We start from the raw sequence: 12,191 nt of genomic DNA on the forward strand, positions 1-12,191 counted from the left end.
TAAAGAAACTACATGCTTGATAAAGAAGGTGCTTACACAATTTATTCTTAATTGGAGATGTGGTAATGATTTAAAAATGTTAGTCTCTTATTTTCAAAATGATGTGTAATGGACAGGGACATCTGTTTATAATGTAGTATGCAGGCAATATTTTATCTTTATGACTACTTTATAGGTTTATGAAGTTTAAGAATCTTAAGTATTTATCCCTTACACCTCCTTTCTAATGCTGACACTTAAGAGAACCTCTGCCAAAGAGATGCCAGAAAAACATAAAAACCATTGCCAAGACTAGAAAACTGAAAAAGTTTGTTTATTTTGAGACTCTTGAAAAGTGAGTCTTTATACTTTTATCTAGTCAATATACTATATTGTCATGTGTGTGTGTTGCAACCGTGTTAATAGTACTTATTTACAATTACATAAATGGAAACTATTCTGAAGGGCTAGCTATAAGAAGAGCAAATCACTGACACTTAGAGTCTATTTATTAAAGTATTCCTCAACAGACTTATAAAAATAAGCACATTATCATGTCTTTTCTAGTTTGCTTTCTGTCACTGTGATAAAAACACTAATAAAAGCAAGAGTTTATTTGGTTTATACATATCAATAACAGTCCGTTAATGAGGAAAGCCAAGGTAGGAACTCAAGCAGGAACCGTGGAAGAAGCTGCTATTGGCTGTGTCCCCTGGCATGCTCAGCCACCTTACCGAACCCAGGGGTGGAACTGCACATGTGGGGCTGGGTCCATCAATTAGCAATCAAGAAAATGCCCTACTGGCATTCCCCCGGGCCAGTTAGCAAAGACTTTGAGTTTTTGCTACTACTTTTCCATTTTTTCCTGAGTTATAATCAAGAATACAAAAATTCATTGTGAAATCATGCTTTAACATATGATGCCCTTAGTGACTCTCTCTGTAAGCTTTGAGGAAACTGATAAGCTGTGTCAGGTCACCATGTGGCTTGGCATACCAGTCATAGTCCTGGTTAATAACTGTTGTTCTAGTTTAATTATTAATGGGACTCCCTTTTATTAAAAAAATGTCTTGATTTGGGCCTTAAATCATAGGTCAGAGGTTTTAAAGAATTTTAAATGTAAATAAATTAAAAAGAGAAGACAGATGCTTTTTTGTGATCAGGAATATTTCCTTCTCATCCATACACAGTTCTACAGTCATATCTAAACTGTAGATAGGTAGGTCATTGTGTATATTATGTAAGCAATGGAGCATTGTATTTTTTGATTTATTAGTACGATACTGAGTCTGGTGTATATGCCTATGATCCCAGCACATGGGAGGTGGGGGCTCTGAAGTTCAGGCTTATCTGCTGCTGCATGGAGTTTGAGACCAATATGAGCTATGTGAGACCCTGACTCAGATAAAAATCCCCAGGTAAAAAAATAAATAATAATAATAATACACAGAATTTCTATGAGTTGAGAAGTGGTTTAATATTGGTAGGAAATTAATTCAAGAACAGTGTTAAAATACAAATGTACTTGTGCCTGTGCCCGTGTGTGTGTGTGTGTGTGTGTGTGTGTGTGTGTGTAAGTGTGCTCGCCTGCACCAGGACGCACAGATTTGAGTCCTGTTCCACCTTGACTGGAGGTCAGAAAGTTGAGCTTATTTTTACTCTCAAAGTTGTTGACAGCAGGTGTGACTACAAACAAGAGATCCTAACCTAGAGTGTGGTTAATAAGTATTTTGAGGATAGAGGTGAATCTGCTCCACCTTGACCAAAGGTCAGAGAATTCAAGTCCAAACAACAGAGTGGTTGACTGAGGACGCTCTGTCTATTTCTTATATCATGTTAATGAAGTCTGTTGCCTCCCCCTCCTTTCTGGACTGAAGTGTATAAACATGTGGAAAATAAACATAGGCAATTTCAGTATTCATTTAATTTCCCTCCTGGTGCTGCTCTGTGCTTCTGTTTTTTATTTCTTTCATATCTCTGTTCCTTTTGCTTAATAATTCTAATCTTCAAGCTCCTACCCTGGAACGTGCAAATTCTATCAAGGCTGAACCCCGACAGATGTCACCACAATGTGCGGCTTATGACAATGTGTGTGTGTATGTGTGTACATATAATTGTTTGGCTTGGTTCTGAGATTGGGACTTGTTTTCTAGCCCCAGCTGGCCTGAACCTTGTTAGATCCTTAATCCTTTCTCAGACTTGTTCAGTCTTCCTGCATCAGCTGAAATGCAGTGTATAAAGACAGGCTGTGTCTCCCTGTGTAAGAGGCCTAGCTGTCTGGGGCTAGCTCTGTAGACCAGGTTGGCCTATATCTTCTTTTTTGAACCTGAAAGTACAGAAAGGTAGAGCAGGTGCAGCTTTCATTATTTTCACAGGGGCTGAGAACTGACTGCTGCTGTTGGTGCCAGCTGTGGCTCTCTGCCTATGAATGTCCTGTTTGTAGATGTAGTCCTCTCCTACACCATGCAGTTTGTGATAGAATTGATAGGAAAGCGTCACATTTTATAAAACTACTTAATTGTCTTTATTTTTCTGCTTTGTAACTTATTTACTTTTTCTGTTGTGTAATTTATTTTTGCTCTAGCTAACCTTAAACTCCAGTTCTGTCTCAGCCTCTTGAGTGCTGGAGTACAGGCATTCACCTACTCAGCTCAATTTTTATTTTTTTTATTTTTTGCTTTTTTTAAGACAATGTTTTTCTGTGTGGCCTTGGCTGTCCTGGATCTCACTCAGTAGACCAGACTGGCCTTAAACTCACAGAGATCTGACTGCCTCTGCTCCCCAAGTGCTGGCATTAAAGGTGTACACTGCCATTGCTTGCCTAGAAAATATTTTGAAAAAATAATAAAGTTTGTGAATTTTAGTCAAAAAATTATTACATAAGTTAATTTATAACCCCAATATATCTTTCTATTTACTCCAGAAAGCTTTAAACTATAAGAGATCATATTCTTCAGTTAGTTTATTTAATTTTAGTTCACAATTTTATAGAGATGTGAAATGTACTTTCATAAAGTTTTCCCAATTTATTGTATTTAAACTTTTAAAATGTATTTTTTTATTCTATGAGAATTTAATAATTCATACAATATATTTTGGTGATAGTCATCCCTAACGTCTTCCCCTAACTCCTAAATACAGGGTCTCATTTAGCCCAGATTGGCCTGGAACTGTGTAGCTAAAAATGACCGTAAACTCCTATCCTCCAGCCTCCATCTCCTAAGTGTTGGGATTGCAGGTGTACACTACAATACTGGGTTCTATTTTTTAAACCTTTTTTTGCATTAATACATTAATAATTTATTTCTTAGGAATTTTGTTCTACATAGACTTTTATTTGCCTTACATATATTTATGTGTGTGAATAAAAATCAACTTCGGAATTAGCAAAAATATATACAATAGCTTTTCCATTCCTGTGTTGTGGATCCTTTCAAGTATTAAGTTTAAGGATTTATTTATTTTGATTTTTTTATGTATAGGAGTATTTTGCCTCAATGTATATTTGTGCATCAAGTGCTTACCTGGCTCCTGCAGAGACCAGAGGAGGGTATCAGATACAGGAGCTGGAGTTAGAAAGGGTTGTGGGTGCTAGGCATTGAGCTCAACCCCCTGCAAGAGCAGTAAGTGATCTTAGCCACTGAGTCATCTCGCTTCCGCTCCTCATGTACTAAATTTTAACTTAGTCAGACAAAAGTCTATGCATCGAGAAGGGTGGTGAGTACAAAGGCCCTCCCACTCTTAGCTGTGGAGCTATTGGCAGTGGATAGCTCCTGGAAGAGAGAGGCGGTTCTCTTTAAAGGTGCGACCCAGTAGGTTGGTCCAGTCTCTTTGGACATGGTGGGTTTAATAACAATAATAAAGGACATGAAGTTGGGTGGGTAGGAGGTGGAGATGAACTTGGAAGTAACTGGGAGAGGGAGTGAATATAACCAAAATGCCTTGTATAAGATTTTCAAAAAATCATTGCAAGTATTTTTTTTAAATCACTTATCCCAATTACAAAATTCTGTAGAAAGGAAAAACTAATTTATTCATTAATTTCAGTAGTTAGTGTTTGTTTGAAATTATTTAATGATGGTGATTCATGTCCAAGGATGGATTTTTTACCTTTGGTAATGTATAATTGTAAATACCAGAGTATATTTTCCCTGCACTTGAAAGTGTATATGTTTTGTTTTGTTATGTTTTTTGTTTGTTTGTGTTTGAGACAGTGTTTCTCTATGTAACTGCCCTGACTGTCCTGGAATTCACTTTGTAGACCAAGCTGACCTCAAACTCACAGAGATCCACTTGACTCTGCCTCCTGAGTGCTGGGATTAAAGGCCTGTGTCCCCATCGCCTGGCTACAGTGTATCTCTTATTATGGGATTGTTCAGCAGTGTGTATCCTCACCTCTTATTTGCTGTGCATTAGGGTTAATTTTCCTGTTTTATCCTAATTCAGTTCATTAGTCACTGTAACACTCAAGAGTTTCTTTCTTAATCTCAGGCATAATTATAAGATAATGAAAAATACACTCATTGTTAGATTTCTAGATTTCTTTCTTATCTGCACTGTGTCTCCTTTACTTTCTGATGTTTCCAGAGGCCATGTCTCATGTTGTAGCTCAGGTGGCCTCCAGCTTGCAGCAGTGCCTCTCCATCACCTCCCGAGGGTGTGGACTATAGGCGTGAACTACCATGCCAAGCATCTTTCATGGTCTCACAACCAAGTCTATGCACTGCACAAATGCATGTGGCATGTGTGTGACTGAAACACATGACTGCTTTTCATACATACTCTTCAGAGTCAAGCTCTTGCATCGTGTCATAGGTTATATTTAATTACTTCTGGTAACCAGGCCCTCTTGGAAACAATCCCAGATAAACTCACACTGTTCAAAATCCTGTTTTTCACTCGAATGAAAAGTGTTACTTAAAGGTTCAACGTGGTTGGGCTGGAGAGATGGCTCAGAGTTCAATCCCCAGCATCCACATGGTGACTCACAACCATTTGTAATGAGATCTGGTGCCCTCTTCTGGCCTGCAGGCATACAGGCAGGCAGAACATTGTATGCGTAATAAATAATTTTTTTAAAAAAGGTCCAATGTAGTCAGTTTGTTTTTACTATAATTCTATCAATGTAAACATAATAAAGTCTTTGGATCAGTACTGGGAATAGAGTGTATACTAACTGGTTATTTATCAATACCGGGAATAGAGTGTATCCTAACTGGTTATTTATCAATACCGGGAATAGAGTGTATACTAACTGGTTATTTATCTGCTCTCTGGCCCTTTGAGATTGGCAGCCAAATTCAGGAAATGAGTTGTAGTTTATTAGAAAATGCCTTTCTCACAGCAGGTCAAGTTTCAGTGCATCTCAGGCTTTGTGGGAATGAATTGAATACATGAAACAAAAATAGGCGAAAGTTCTTTACTTCCCATTTGAAATTGCTCTAAAAAATACATATTAGGTATAAAGTATATCAGAATTTATTGATAAACTAAAGAAAAAGCAGTTTGATAATGTTTTTCCTATAATATAATATATTGGACAATTGTCTGGCCTTGCTTGACTCAGTCACTTCAGTAACAACCAGATTTAGGCAGATGAAACTCAAAAGCTCCTCACCTGACCTTCTGGCCTGTCTCCTTCTTTGTAACTAGTGGAAACTACACAACTTGAAATTGGGGGAAATTAACAGCTTGCACAACCCCTTAGCTGGAAGTCAGAGCTGGTACATGTGTGCTCTTTGCTTCTGACCTCCAACAGAAAAACCTGAGGTTATTTCATGATATTGGCTTTGGGGCAACCGATTGAAGTTGAGGATGGGTTTAAACATGTAATCTTGGGGCTGGAAAGATGGTTCAATGGTTAAGAGCACTTGTTCAGTTCCCAGCACCCACTAATGACTCCAGTTCTTAGCCTCCATGGGCAACCAAACACATATGGCACACACCTTTTAAAAAATAAAATGCCAAGTATGGTTTGCATTGACTGTTTACTTTTTCCTTTTCTTGTTCTCTCATTCTCTCATTGATTGGGATGCCTTCTGAAATACAGAATTGCACATTGACCAGAAGACCAGATTCTACTCCCCATGAAGGACATTAAGGGATAAGAGGGACACACAAGATTTCTGTTTCACTATTTTTTTTTTTTTGGTAATAAATGGACGTTAAAAATTTTAGAAGTTGGGCTGGAGAGATGGCTCAGGGGTTAAGAGCATAGGCTGTTCTTCCAGAGGTCCTGAGTTCAATTCCCAGCAATCACATGGTGGCTCACAACCATCTACAATGAGATCTGGCGCCCACTTCTGGCCTGCGGTCATACATGCAGGCAGAACACTGTATACATAATATATCTTAAAAAAATTTTTTTTAGAAGTTTATATTAGCCTTGGTGGCATACACCTTTAATCATAGCACTTGGGAGGCAGGGGCAGGAGGATTTGTGAATTTGAGACTAGCCTGGTCTATATAGCAAGTGCCATCACAGCCAGGGCTATGTAGAACGACACTGTCTCAAATCTGCCCCACCTGCTTCAAAAATTTTAGAGGTTTGCATACATAGATGGGAGCCAGACTAATGATGCATCGTTGTTGGCAATGATGGAAATGCTGAGCTAAGATTTTGAACATGTGCATTTGAGGTTTTCTTCTGGTAGCATTTATAGCTTTGCTGTGAAGGACTCATTTATCAGTAGTACATACGCTCTAAAACACATTTTCCTGGTTACTTTTTAGGCTATCTTTAACACAGTGAACTGTAAAGTTCTTGCTATTCCAGTCCATTTTTTATTCATAGCAACTTTGTCAGTCTTGAATTCTCCAAAAAAGCTAACTGGGGGAAAGTTTAATTAAATGAAAATTACAGAGTCCCTTTCCAAAATATAAAATTGAGTTTGAAATATTGGCCATAGTTTTTTTTGCACAAAATATGCATTTGGTTTCACAACTTTTTCTTCAAAACCATAAACATAAAAAAGTGTTCAGAGTCTCAGGTTTGTCTCTGAGCAGTAAGCCCTGAATTTTAAACAGCATAGTACACAGTTTTTAATTACAGTATGCCACAGAGTAGCAGAAACATCATGATGTACTCTGAATGTATATTGTACCTAAAAATTAAAAGAAAAGAGAAAATTCAACTAAATAAAAGTTTTGACTCATAGTTCCTCAAACTGGGAAAATACAGTTTATGTTGAATAAAATGAAGGATGGTTTGCTGAGTCAGCACATTCCACTGCAGCTGCCCTGCAGAGTCCTTCAGAAGTTTTATGCAGAACTGCCTAGAAGCAGGACCAAGAGGCATCAAAGGTTTTCTGTATAAAATTGGAAATCTCTGAAGAACCCCTACCCCCACTTTACTAGCACACTAAACGTGTTATACTCTTATGTTTGAACATAACATAAACTGGGGACACTGGGGACAACAGAAAGGTCCACTCAGCCCTATCAAGATAACTGAGAGGAAAGTACTCAGTAGAGATCTGCTAGGCTTTTAAAAGTTCCTTGATAAATTCAAATGTCAGCTGTGAGTTAAACTCCCCAGAGGTGGGTGCACTCAGATGTTCTCAAGATGACAAACAGGATATAGGTGGTGCTAAAGTCAACCTAAAGGCTGCTTGCCTTCCAGGTGACAAACTACCACAAACATTAATTGACTCCATGAAAGAGATATGAGGGACTATTTTAGAATTTAAGTGGAAGGAGATCCAAGTATTCTGTAACATGAAAAGGTTTCAGACCTAATAGGCATGACACAACCTGTCTTCATTCCTTTCTGTTCAGCTCAGCCAGTGCTTTGGAGCCCACTAGTTAATCAGTTACCACATCCCACAGTCTCTGCTTTTCACACTCCTCAAAGCTTGCTGGGAATTGTTCCTCCCAAGTACTTAGGATCACCAAACAGGACAATACCTTTTTTTCTTTTGCCTTAAAGAAACAATTATTATTTTATTAACAATTAGATTTGCTATATGAACTTGTTACCATATAGCAACAGCCTGTAAAACATAATAGTATATCTTATCAAAGAAATAGCTGGCTGAAGATGATTAATTAATATGTGAGATATACTTAATAGAATTATTCAATTCAACTTTTTTAAATGATAATAGTTATAACTAACTTACAAAAGAGTATAGCAAAGTATGTAGTATACCATATAACTTTATCTCAACAAATACATGAACATAGATGCAAGTTCATAAAACAATATTTAATCAGTTTTACAGAAAAGTATAATAATGCAGGTACTTTAATGCTGCTATATTAAAATAACTATCTTCTTAAACATTCTACTCTTTCAAAGATGCATTTAAAATTGGAAAATATAAAAAATATGAACTTACCCTTCAGTTTATTTAGATTCTGTCTGCCCCTGGTCAAAAGCAGGTGGTATTTCTCTGCTCACTTCCCCTGAAATTAGGAACTTAGATGTTAGGTCAGTGAACGCCACCTCTCTGGACCACGTCAGAGTCTGCTAGACACTACTGCGATGTGGAAGAGTCCTGCTGCATCTAAGCTATATACGGAGAGCAATGGATAACCTAACAAGCCTTTCACTGAACTCGCCGGGCAGGTTTTCGGTCCTCTGTGGAACACGGAATCAAACCAGAATATGTTGGCATAACAGGCCAGTCAAACTGGTTCTTGTGTAGATCCAGAACCTGTCCGACCAGTCTGCATCAAAGGCTACCTCAACATGCTGCAGCGGCTCAGCTCTGCTAAGCTTGTATTGGGTGAGTTATCCCCACCTCCAGTCAACTCCCAACAAACTACTCAGAATGTTGTAGCCTCCAGCAAAATAATTCAGAGTTCTAGTGGGAGGAGTAGCTATGTGCCAGCTACATTGTTGAGAGCTTCTCCTGGTGGATAGAGTAGCAGGCAGGCTGTTATCCTCAGAGGTGGGTAATCTGTTTCAAAATGTATCCTGGGGCCCTGTGCCAACCAAAGCCTCTAGATACCGATTATCTGTAGTGGAGAAGAATCCCACAATGCCTGACCTTTCCCACATGTCCATCTAGGTTTATTTTCTAGTTTAGCCTTAATATTCCACACAAGTGTAGTTGCCCTGGGAGCTAGAAGGAAGCATTACTAGAGGGAAAGAAACAGGTGGAGGTTGACCAAACATTTGCCTGGGTGTATAGTCTGCCTTGTTTTCAACTGAGCCTCACAGCATTCCAAAGTCTAGAATCTGAATGCCTGCTTCCATACAAGAGAGAACTTAGAGAAGATTTTACTTTAAATATTCCACAGTTCAACCCAGACGGCTGATCTCTAGGATGTCCCAGGAACTGTGCCGATTTCAGACAAATGTGGGAAAAGGCACATTGAGAAGAGTTGGGAATGATGTCAGCGTCTCCAGTAAACCTATCTAGGAAGCTTTTGGAAGAAGGAAGTGAGCAACATAGGGTTGCATTTTGGTAGAAATTATTTTATTTTCTAGGGGGATGAGTAGGTGGAGCTCTTACTCTCATAACACTTTCGTGTTTAGAAACAGCTTTTCCTGCTGAGGCGCTGAGTCTCAAGCTGCTGCGCTTCACACTCATCCGTCAGCAGTACTCTAAACCACTTGCTGGACTGCGCCCAGGCGCTCTAAAGCTGTGCTGTGCAGGCCAGGGCTCTACGCTCTGCCCCACCCCTTCTCTCATGTAGCCCAGTGGAGGATGACCAAGTTCCTGTCCCTCCTGCCTCTACTTCCCAAGTGTGAAGACTACAGCTGTGTTCTGCTCTTCTGGACAAAATAAATAAATAAGTAAGAATTTTTTTTTTTAAAGTTAAGTTTCTGGGATGAAAATTCCACTGGAATAACCCAGTCCATCCTGACACCCATTATCCAGCCTATACTGGCCATGAATCCCAGATTTCAGGCTTGAGCCGCCACACCCAACTTCAAGTTCTTTTTCTGTACCTGATTAGTAAAGTAACAAAGTTACCATATTCATTTTCAAATCTCCAGTGTCTGGAACACTGACTGACTTTTTAAAAGTGCTTAATAAATGCTTGCTAAGTGACTGTACAGAAACAGCATTACTAGATTCCAGGGGAACCACAGCGAGTAACCATTATGTGAATCAAACTGTATAAGTACTGTAATTATAACACAGAGGTGGAGTCCCAGAAAAGAGAGCCATGTGATGGAGAGTAGTGACAATGTCACAAAGACCTTTCAGAGCAGGGCTTCTTTTAAAAATTATTCAAACTTCTTATTTATGTGTGTGCGTAGACCAAAGGAGGATATCATATGTCTTGCCCAGTGTGTGTGTGTGTGTGTGTGTGTGTGTGTGTGGTGTGTAGGCCAGAGGAAGATGTCATGTGTCTTGCCCAGTGTGTGTGTGTGGTGTGTGTAGGCCAGAGGAAGATGTCATGTGTCTTTCCCAGTTTAGCATTCTATCTTATTCCTTCGAGACAGGGTCTCTCCCTGAACTTGGAGCTAGACCAGTGGCCAGCAAGCCCAGGTGATGATCTTCCTGTCTCTGTCCTGAACAGTGACACATGCGTGGTGTGCCTGGGCTCTGATGTGGGTGCTGAGAGCTGCATCATGGTCCTCACGCATAGTAAGTGCTCATACCTACTGAGCTGTCTCCAGCTTCAAGTTGGGTTTCATAAACGTTATTCACACACAACCACCTTTAACTGAGAAATATGTTCACAAGTTCGGGTACCTAGAGATATTAGTAGGTATGCCAACCAAGTGTTTACTGGCACTAGATCATAAACAAATTCACTTTAAAACAATTTTTGATATATATAATTTTATCATTTATTAAAGAGAAAATTTGTATTCTAAGGGAGTAGATGTGCTTGTTTGTTTTTACATGAAGAGTTAATCTTGGTTGAATATTTAATCTTGCAAGATGTAGAACATTAGAAACATTTTTCATGGTTGAACCACGTTTTGATTTTATAGTGGTTGATGAGAACGCTGCTTCACATAAATACATTGTAAAGGAAAACAAGAGACATACGTAGTATAGAATGGCTGAAACTAGTTTAGGACATCACATACTACACTTCATAACATACAGTGGTCTCTACTCTGGCTCAGGCTGGTGTGTGGTATGACAGAAAGTGTTCAGGAGGTGTGTGCTGTATGTTAGAGAGAAGGCTGCAGTGAGGCTGCATGGCAGAACGCCTGCCAGAAATACCTCAGACTCATTACACATTCGATTCTGAATTGATTTTAATCACTGCAGTTTCAGAGACCTTTCACTGTTAGCAGGGTTTTGTTTTGTTTTGTTTTGTCTGTAAAGAATTCCTTTGACTCCGTACCATGAAAAAGTGTTAATTGTCTGAAGAAAGCCTTCCAGGTGGTAAGGTTATTTCCTAGAGGAAGAGTCAGAGGTTATTTCAGAGTCTGTAGGCTATATTGTCTTTGTTGCAACTATTAGAAGCAGATTTAGCCAGGCCGACTTTATAATCCCAGCAACTAGGAGTCCCAGGCATGAGGATGGCAAATTCAAGGCTGGCCTGAACTATATATTATGATCCTTTCAAAAACAAAAAAACAAAACAAAACCAAAACAAACAAATCAACTCAAACCAAAAACAGACGTAGTAGGTGATGGGGAGTGTCTGCCACCTTAATTCACTTACCTGTAAGAGGTCCATAAGAGGTGTGCCCGAGGCTTGTCTCCTCGTTAACTCTAGAGCTTGTCAAATTATCTCAGAGCTCACCCACCTTAAGAGAAACGGGGGTGCTCTCTCAACATTTGCAATAGAGATTGTTTGGACATGGCCAAGTGTCTCCTGTGTTCTTTGTGTTGTCAGCCTGGTCCCCGCAGTGAAGGGTGAGTGTGACCTATGAGCAGTGGGGTTAGTGAGTTGTACCCTAAGAAGGGAAAGCTAGCTGCTTCCTCTGGCTTCTGGACCACTTGGTGACTCTCCCGTGTGCCCTTACGTAACAGCGATGTGCCCAGTGCTGCTTTTACCAGAGCCCTAGTTAACATCGGAGCCATGCTCCTGGGCCTCCAGAGCTGTGAGCTGAGTAAACATCTCAGATTTATTGTGCATCTAGTTCAGGTATTTTATTATAGTGACAGAAAATTAATACAGAGACCAAGATCAAGATCTTTTTGTTTGGGGGGATTTTTTTCACTACACACGGCGGCTGTTGTTTAAGTGCCATTTTCATAAATGCAACAATGTGATTGATAAATACATTTATTAACCTATGGTGGCATTGGAATTCCAATTAGTAGTTTGTTACCCTGTTAATCTTA

The 12,191-nt window shown here is 39.3% G+C and overlaps 1 protein-coding gene across 1 annotated transcript in view; it reads right to left on the bottom strand.

The window, feature by feature from the left end:
* Rbbp8 (RB binding protein 8, endonuclease) overlaps positions 1 to 8,492 on the bottom strand; it is a 95,968-nt gene extending 87,476 nt beyond the window's left edge. Inside the window, exon 1 of the mRNA XM_085676319.2 lies at positions 8,319 to 8,492. The gene's annotated coding sequence lies outside the window, so the exon portion shown is untranslated. The remainder of the gene's footprint in view (positions 1 to 8,318) is intronic.
* Between the last annotated feature and the right edge of the window lie 3,699 nt (positions 8,493 to 12,191).

This window comes from Myodes glareolus, chromosome 13 (assembly GCF_982192425.1).
Source record: "Myodes glareolus chromosome 13, mMyoGla1.1, whole genome shotgun sequence".
Taxonomy (NCBI): domain Eukaryota; kingdom Metazoa; phylum Chordata; class Mammalia; order Rodentia; family Cricetidae; genus Myodes; species Myodes glareolus.